Source organism: Nilaparvata lugens, chromosome 7 (assembly GCF_014356525.2).
Source record: "Nilaparvata lugens isolate BPH chromosome 7, ASM1435652v1, whole genome shotgun sequence".
Taxonomy (NCBI): Eukaryota; Metazoa; Arthropoda; class Insecta; order Hemiptera; family Delphacidae; genus Nilaparvata; species Nilaparvata lugens.
Genome location: NC_052510.1, coordinates 40,209,406 through 40,219,171, shown reverse-complemented (window position 1 = coordinate 40,219,171; position 9,766 = coordinate 40,209,406).

The window sequence follows — 9,766 nt, the reverse complement described above, 5'->3', positions numbered from 1 at the left end:
GTGTGAATTATTCTTCAAATTAATTCGTTTGTTCCATTCTTCAGTGTGATTCAATTATTCATCGAGTTTTTCACTCAGTTACTCTGTTAAAATTGGATAAACTTTGTCTAAAATTGCAACCTCGTGTAAGCGTTCAGCGCTATTTTTTTGATCTACAAAACGTTTTTAAAGTGTGAATTATTCTTCAGATCAATTCGTTTGTTCTATTCTTCAGTGTGATTCAATTATTCATCGAGTTCTTCACTCAGTTACTCTGTTAAAATTGGATAAACTTTGTCTAAAATTGCAACCTCGTGTGAGCATTTCATCACTATTCATTTGATCTACAGAGCCTTTTTAAAGTGTGAATTATTCTTCAGATTAATTCGTTTGTTCTATTCTTCAGTGTGATTCAATTATTCATCGAGTTCTTCACTCAGTTACTCTGTTAAAATTGGATAAACTTTGTCTAAAATTGCAACCTCGTGTGAGCGTTTCATCGCTATTCATTTGATCTACAGAGCCTTTTTAAAGTGTGAATTATTCTTCAAATTAATTCGTTTGTTCCATTCTTCAGTGTGATTCAATTATTAATCGAGTTCTTCACTCAGTTACTCTGTTAAAATTGGATAAGCTTTGTCAAAAATTACAACCTCGTGTAAGCTTCAGTTGCCATTTTTCTACAATTGGATCACCTCGTGAACCTCAAGCTTTCAAGTGCATCATCTCTACCGTTTGGAAATCAAGCCAAAAATTCCACAATTTGAAGATCGGATTATTCGTTTGGAATTCTACTTGCTCCAGCCTACTTTTCCATTGGGGGATTCGCCTGCTGTAGTGGACGTTTCCATGCTTGTCATCGCATGGCCAGATCACTTCATCGCTTGCTGATGTCCTGTTCCTGTTGGTATTGCGGAGTCATTGCCTGTCTGCCTGGCCGCATCTCCTCTTCAAAATTTTATTCAGGTTATGTAAATCGTTCTTTTCAATTTTCATTTACGTATGCATCATTATTGTTTTATTAATGTCTATCTTGACATTCAATTCACTAAGGCCACCAACGCCTATTAATTCATTGGATTTGACAGCTACCCTTGGCTTTACAAGTGATTCACTGAGGCCACTGACGCCTACTTATTGTTTTATTAATGTCTATCTTGACATTCAATTCACTGAGGCCACTGACGCCTACTTATTGTTTTATTAATGTCTATCTTGACATTCAATTCACTGAGGCCACTGACGCCTACTTATTATTTGATTAATGTCTATCTTGACATGCAATTCACTAAGGCCACCGACGCCTATTAACTCATTGTATTTAACAGTTACCCTTGACTTCACAAGTGATTTTCTGAGGCCACTGACGCCTATATAATTGTATTCAATTGTAGCAATTATTCTTTGGATTTGACAGTTACCCTTGACTTCACAAGTGATTTTCTGAGGCCACTGACGCCTATATAATTGTATTCAATTGTAGCAATTATTCTTTGGATTTGACAGCTACCCTTGGCTTTACAAGTGATTCATTGAAGGCCACTGTTGCCTATTACTCGTTCTAATTGATGTCTATCTTGATATTCAATTCATTGAAGGCCCATGTCGCCTATATTCAACCCGGACTGTCCTCATTGTATTTATTAGCTACCCTTAGCTCTTAAGTGATATTTTAAGGCCAGTAATGCCTATTAATTGTTTGGTCGAAGTCTATTTTGACATTCAAATCACTGAAGGCCTATGCCACATATATTTTTATACGTTACTTGCTGAGCATTTTTTTACAGCTTATTGTCATTTTTAATCAGTATTATTGTACCTTAGTAATAACTTTCATTATAGCACTCAATTTATATTCATTTCAGGTTTCATTATTACTACCTTTGCATTTATTGTCAGACTTCAATGGTCATTAATGTCATTGACCTAATTTCTTTTAAATTTTGTAGTTCTTTACATTATTTCACATGTTGTAATTTTCCCAAGATTTGACTCATTGTTTTTGTATGTGGCCATCTGCCTATTATTATTTTATTGATCTCAAGATATTTGATTCAATGTTTGTATGTGGCCACCTGCCTATCATTATTTTATTGATCCCAAGATACTTGACACAATTGTTTTTGTATGTGGCCATCTGCCTACTATTATCATCTTATTATTATTAAATCTTATATTGTTGATTCATTTAGTCTTTTATTGGCGTACTTACCACACTTCAAGCTATCAGTATTTTTATGTACAGAATTCAAAGATTTATTTGTAGGTATTTATACCAACTATCATCCACAGTCCACTGCCCTGCCCTTGGATTCTGTCAGTGATTCAGCAATTGATTCACAACAAAAATATATTCAATACCAATCTACACATTTTGGGAACCTGCTAACTTGCTGCATTTAAATTTGGGCCTCGGTCATTCTATGAAATTAAATTAAGAGCTTAATAAGAAAAACAACAAAAGTTCGGCACTCACCATTTTAACAATATTCAAACTTGGACTCTTCAGAAACACTCACATATGCTTTAATAAAACTCACTATACTTGAACTCACACGCACAAATAATTTTCTGATTCTACTCCTACTAACTATATAAAATTTGGTTTCCTATTCAACTAGATAAAAATTACTGATAACTGAAAACTTGACAATTTGTCCCTCTGAATGGGAAATGGGCCCATTCAGAGGACCGAGGCTCGCACACCATTACATGTTTTCCCAGTTACGTCTCAATTCGAACTGTGGCCTTTTCACTGAAAATTATTCCCCCTCCACGAGCGTTGAGCATAACTTCCAGTGGAAAAGCCAAAGCTGCAAAAAGGTCAATGCTCATACAATTTTCAAATACAGTGGCTTTTTCGACATGAAATTGAAACTGCACTTGGAAAATGCACGAAAATTGCTTTAATTTTGACAACTAAGCAACAAGTTAGCAAATTCAAACAAGACAGAGTCAATTCTCACACTAAAAACGCAGGGTTCAACAAACAGTAAAATTAAAGTTCATTTCAGTTCAAAAACCTGAAAAACAATATAAGAAACACAAAAACAACTACAATAATACCCTCTCAATATCACACTATTACAAAGGTTTCTTCGAATTAATTAATAGACTAAAAATGTTTGACTTACCTCTGAAATGGTATTTCATTTCCTTTAACATGCCCATTCTTGCATCCAAATGCAACACAATACATCACCATTTTTCGATCGTATTTTTATTCAATTCTACGCATTTTACAACAAATACATCACAATATTTAAGAGAAAAGGCTGTGATCTAATACTGATAGCCCCAATACTCATTTAAATCCATTTTTTAACTTTAAAAATGAAAAATCGTACTCAAGAGCTGCAACAACCTGCTTAAATGTATGAGTACGAGAGAGAAGGGAATCCCACACGGTATGCCTGTCTCACTCACTCCGCCTTACACACTTTTAGCTGTAGCTTAGCATTGGACAGCCCGTTCCAGTTAGTATAGAGTTCACTGGCTCTTGCAAGGAGGATCGTGGAGTACGCCAGGCTCGCTGTAGGCTTAGACCAGTTATAGAATAGACACGCAGGGAAGTCTAGCCTCTGAAGCCAACATCTACTGCCAAATTCACCCACCTTGACGTCACAACAGTGACGTCACGCATCATATTGAAAACTTTCAGATTGTGTCTATTTCAGATTCATGGTGTTTTTAGGTTATTTCAAGCTATGGGCAAAAATGATATCTGTTAATTTATGATGTGTTATGTGATATCGGCTTCAAAGTTATAATGTGTTTTGAAAATAATAAGTTAGGCTATGGTAGCCTACAAAACTAATTTATTGCCATGCTGCAGTGAGTTCACTTACATCATAACCAAGGATAATATAACAGTTACAACTTACAATATTTATGTGTATAAATTTCAACTTACACATGAAAAGATATTCCACTTTTTTTCCTAAAAATTTTAGTGCAATTATATGCTGTGCAGGAGATTACCATTTTCATAAATAATAATTACATAAAATATAAATGATAATCTCCTATGGAAAAAAGCTATGTTTAACAACAATGCATTGTTTAACAACAATGTCTATAGCCTACGATGTGTGACATCACTGTTGTGACGTCAAGATGTGTGGATTTGGCAGTAGATGTTCGCTTCATCGACTTTTAGTATGAATCATTGATATAAATATAGTTAGATGACTAAGCTATACCTTCAAGCGTTTGGAAGCATGATGCCTCCTTCATTTCTCGTCGCCATTGAATATCGGGCAAGAAGTCAGGCGCCCAGACAGACTTATACGGGAAAACATCGACTTTCATTGCATTATATCTTTCGACATACTTGATGGATTTCAATATGATTTTTTTTCAACTTTTCATCATTTACCATACCATATGATACAATGATTTGTTCATTGAACATTATTTTTAACTCGACCAAACATCTAATTTAGTGAACCTACCTCACTACAGATTTTGATCCATTCTACTAGCAAATGAATCTCATTTTTACAATATTTTCCTATTACTATGTATTTAGAATATGGAAAATAAAACATTTATTATAGAACGCTAATATTACCGTATATTTTATCAGATGGCAAATAATAATAAATTAACCATTATCACAATATTTCGTGAGACTGTTTCTCATTCGTTTTGCAACTTAAGTAAAGGTACTAACTATACTCTATACTCCTATATTTAATATAAGATAATAAATAGCTATATTATAAGAATGGGAAAAATAAAACAAAAATTATAGATCGCTGATATTATCATATATTTTATTAGATGGAAAATAATAAATTAACCATTATCACAATATTTCGTGAAACTGTTTCTCATTCGTTTTGCAACTTAAGTATAGGTACCCAACTATACTCTATACTCCTATATTCAATATAAGATAATAAATAACTACATATTATAAGAACGGGAAAAATAAAACAATAGCAATGATGAAGAATTTATAGGCAATTTTAACAGATAATATTTTTTATAATACAAATTTAGCATACAATATTTTCATAGTTCACAAAATATTGATAAATAATAAGACAAATTAATGGAATGGAATATGGATACCTTTATTGGATCTATGGAAATAAAATATTTATTATAATATTACCAAAACTTATATTTTATTACTTGGCAAATAATGATAATGAATCAACCTAAGCACAATATTCCTTGAAACGATCATTTGGCACTAGGCTTAGCCTGCATGAAACATGACCGATGAAAATATAAAAATACTTATGTATGAAAAGAAATATTTTTATCTGGCGCATGCAGATTTGTACATCCATAAGCACTGCATGAAACTACCATACTTTGAATATTTTTTATTGCTTCAATAAAAAAAATATTATCATTTGAAAAAGGCTCTTTTTCTACACAGGAAATACAAATACCCGACTTCTTGCCCGAAATTTCTGGTAGCTACACTAGCGCAGTGGCATCATAGCGGACTTTGCTCTTCTTAATCTTATTCTCTATATCAATGGTATGAATATACAATTGGGCGTGTCTATTCTATAACTGGTCTAAGGCTGTAGGCATGCTCCTCTAGAATGAAGAAGTATGCGCTTGCGCTGATAACGTATTTGTTAGAGCAGCCACAGAGAAGAAAGCAGAGGACATAACTATCTAAGTTGCGCTAAATGGGTGACCAGCAGCAATGAGTGGGTGTGGAGGGGAGTAAAGTGGGTGACTAACAGTTAGTTCTTCAAATTTGCTACGAGAGATCAGTACCATCGGCAGGCCTTCCCCGCTTAAGGCTTCCACAGACAGACGCGACACAGCACAGGCTCGGGACAAACTGAGCGATATTGAGCTCGGGAAAATATCCCTAGTTTACCGAACTGAACATTCACACACGCGCTGCACGCAGACGCTCAGAATTCGGTAAAACCATCCTGTCCTGTTAGGTTAGTTGTGTGCGTACTGTAGCCTACTGCTTCTCATTGAAATCCCGTAATTTTTTATTTACTACTTTTCTGTTCAATAACTACTAAACGGAATTGATTTTCTTTTGGCATGCATATTCCTTGATGCTTCCTTAAACCGATGTCAAGGTTATTTTTTTTCAAAAAAAATTCTGATAGTGTGTAATTTCTTGGTTCAAGTTCGTGAATTTCAATTATAAAACATGAAAAGTTACTTACAATGGCTCATCATGTTCATCCTCGACCATAGCAAGCGACAAAAGCAATGCTTCTTCTTGTAAACACTGATCCATATTTAAAAAAATTGAACTAAATTATTAGCTAATAACTACACAGCATTCATGTGCGATAAGAAAGGTGTGCACTAAAAAAAAATAAAAAAAAAAACTACTGATTCCCGCCTTGATTTCCGAGCGGTCTACCGAACAGATTCGGTAGACCAAATTACCGACGCGATCTACCGCTTGCGATAATATCGCTTTCCTTGGTATATCGCTGCTGTGTGCACGTTCTCATTTACCGCTATGTAATAACATATTGTACCGAATCGTCCCGAGCCCTGTATTGCGTCTGTCTGTGAATGCCTTGAATCAGAAATCCCCCTCCAACAGTTGTAGTACTCTGTCACCTCCTCCCTTTGCTTCGCTGTTGTCATTCCACATCCACATCCAACAAAATAAAAACAAGTCACAATTGGCAATTATCCAATATTACTAGTAGATCAGCTTGCTCTGCTCTGCTGTCTTTTCAATTTTATGAAGCGCATATGCACACACGCACACACCATACAGTGAATTGCACACTATAGTGTGGTCCACGTTATAATGACAGTATTTGATCAACTTTGGTTTTGCTATCCTTGTCTATCATTCGACAAAGCCGGTCAGGCCCGGCCCCAGGGGTGGGCGGACCGGGCGGCCGCACAGGGCGGCAGATTTTTGGGGGCGGCAAATTTTAAGGAACGGAAAATTGTTAAATGCAAATAAATAATAAATTCAATGTGAATAGTAAAATTTTATAAGAAGCTTTTCCAAACTCAAGCTAATGAAGACATATATCTAAGATCAACAATGTCCCAGGAACGTCTGAGTGGTCTAGCGAACATAAAATATCTCAGTCCCTAGATCTTGAAGAACTGGAGAAGGAATTTTTCTATGCAAAGGTCAGACGAGTTTTACTTAATTGAACAAGTGTGTTGAACAAACTCGTGTTGCAGCAATTGTAGTTTTGATTACTTAGCAAGTTAAATAGGCCCAATACTCTGTTGCAGTCTCTTGATTTGGAACTACCGTCTTAATTATGTTTTCTTATTGTGTACCGTATCTGTTCCGAACATAAAAATAGTTTAATCAGATATTTTGTGTTACTGTTCTAGTCCAGTCAATTAAAGATTATAGAATGAAAAGTTTAATCAGATATTTTGTGTTACTGTTCTAGTCCAGTCAATTAAAGATTATAGAATGAAAAGTTTGGAACACAATTTTCAACTCCACAGCTCTTTTAAGGATAGTAAGAGGATTGACATATCAAAAGTCCTCACCCCTACCTCATGTTCTTAAGGGGTAGAGGTGGTTTGAAAGTACCACTTTTTCATTTTTCTCATATATCTCGGAAACTATGCATCATATGAACATTTGTACACTGTACAAAATTTAAGCTCACAAAATTACCAACAAGTTTTGTTCTCTACATTTACTTCATATATCTCATAGTTTCTGAGATATCCATCCGCTCTTGAAGGTGAGACATTTTTTGAAAAAACACTTCTGCCTCCAATTTTCTCATCTTTTCGGCCTTATAATTTTTGAACGATTGATGAGAAAAGTCCGGGCTCATCATAAGCTGACGGAGCATCTAATTATCTTCAATTTGATGTATATTTTCACTATTTCACTATTTCCCGCATTTCCCTACGACTGTTGCAGCAGTTTTAGTGTTGAGAGTGAAATTTTTTGTTCAGCAACAATAGATCAGTTGACAATGAAATTTGAAGGGAATGTTTTGAACTCAATTTTAGACTTTGCAGCTCTGTTGACACTAGTTTGGAGGTGAGCATATCAAAAATCCCAACCCCCACATCATGTGCTAAAGGGATGAGGGTGGTTTGAAAGTTGCATTTTCCACTTTTACTTACATGCTTATATCTTGGAAACAATGAGTTCTATTGACATAATCATCCACATAAAAATGAAGCTCAATGAATTTCCTACAAGTTTTGTTTTGAAGAGGTTTTCAATAAATATGATACTAACTTTTCGAGATATATATGTTCTAGATTGATTCATTCTCAAAAACCCAGTTTTTCTTCCATTTTTCGCTCTTTCAAGTCTTTTAACTTCTCAACAATTGATGAAAAAAAGAATGTGCTAATTACGAGATTTTAGAGCATTAAATAATCTTCCATTTCATGTATAATTCGACTATTCCAAGCATTCCTATAAGACTGTTGCAGTAGTTTCAGTTTTGAATGTCTTGTTTGGTAGGAAGTTTAGAAACACCCCCTGTGTTCAGTTCCGCAGACGTTCCAATACGTCTGGTACCAATAAGTTCCAGGTACTCAATATGGATGTTCATACTGAAGCACACTCCAATTCATGATCACAGAATAGTGTGATATTCGAAAAAAGTCACTTGTTGCAAATCTTGATATTTGACTCTCAAACCTGAAACTGCTGGAACAGTCATAATTATGGGAATGCGTGAAATAGTCGAATTATACATGAAATGAATGATAATTTAATGCTCTACAATCTCGTAGTAAGCACATTCTTTTTCCATCAATTGTTGGAACGTTATAAGAATTGAAAGAGCGAAAAATGGAAAAAACTGGGTTTTTGAAAATGCATCACTTTAGAACATAATATATCTCAAAAAGTATCAGATTTATCGAAATCCTCTACCAAACAAAACTTTCACTCTCAACACTAAAACTGCTGCAACAGTCGTAGGGAAATGCGTAAAATAGTGAAAATATACATCAAATATACCTTCAAGAGCGGATATCTCAGAACAGAAACTATAAGAGATATGAAAAAAGTGTAGAGAACAAAACTTGTTGGTAATTTTGTGAGCTTCAATTTTGTACAGAGTACAAATGTTCATATGATGCATAGTTTCCGAGATATATGAGAAAAATTAAAAAATGGTACTTTCAAACCACCCCCACCCCATTGGCACATGGGGTAAGGGTGAGGACTTTTGATATGTTAATCCTCTTACTATCCTTAAAAGAGCTGTAGAGTTGAAAATTGTGTTCCAAAATTTTCCCTCCATACCTTTATTTGAGCATTCGTTGCCTGCACTTATTCCTCGATATTTATATTTGTCAAATATTTTGTTTAAATGTCATTTTTAACTTGAAAAGCTGATAACCTTCGGGCAAATTTCTAAGTAAACAATTATTAGACGGGATACCTGTGGTGGGGGGGCGGCGTTTGCCGATTTCGCCCAGGGCGGCAAAGTCCCTAGGGCCGTGCCTGAAGCCGGTGGTACTATCCTTTTCTAGGTCCACAACGATGACAAGTATGTTTTTGACAGTGTAGAAATATAATTAATAAATGCAAAGAATCAGCATCGCTATTCTCCTATCTTTATCCACTGTCATAACGTGGACCGCAAGTACAGTAACTTCTCAGAGGAGAAAGGAAAAAATATATTATTTTCTGTGTGATACTGCAGTACTCCATAATTTCCCTCTCAGTATTATTTCATGACAACATATCAACATAAAAGCTTTTGTTCCTTTTCCATTATAAATCATAATAAGTTGGGAATTATATTATATCTATGAATGTATAAATAAAACAGGTCAATTGTATTACATATTGTCAAATAATCTGATAATG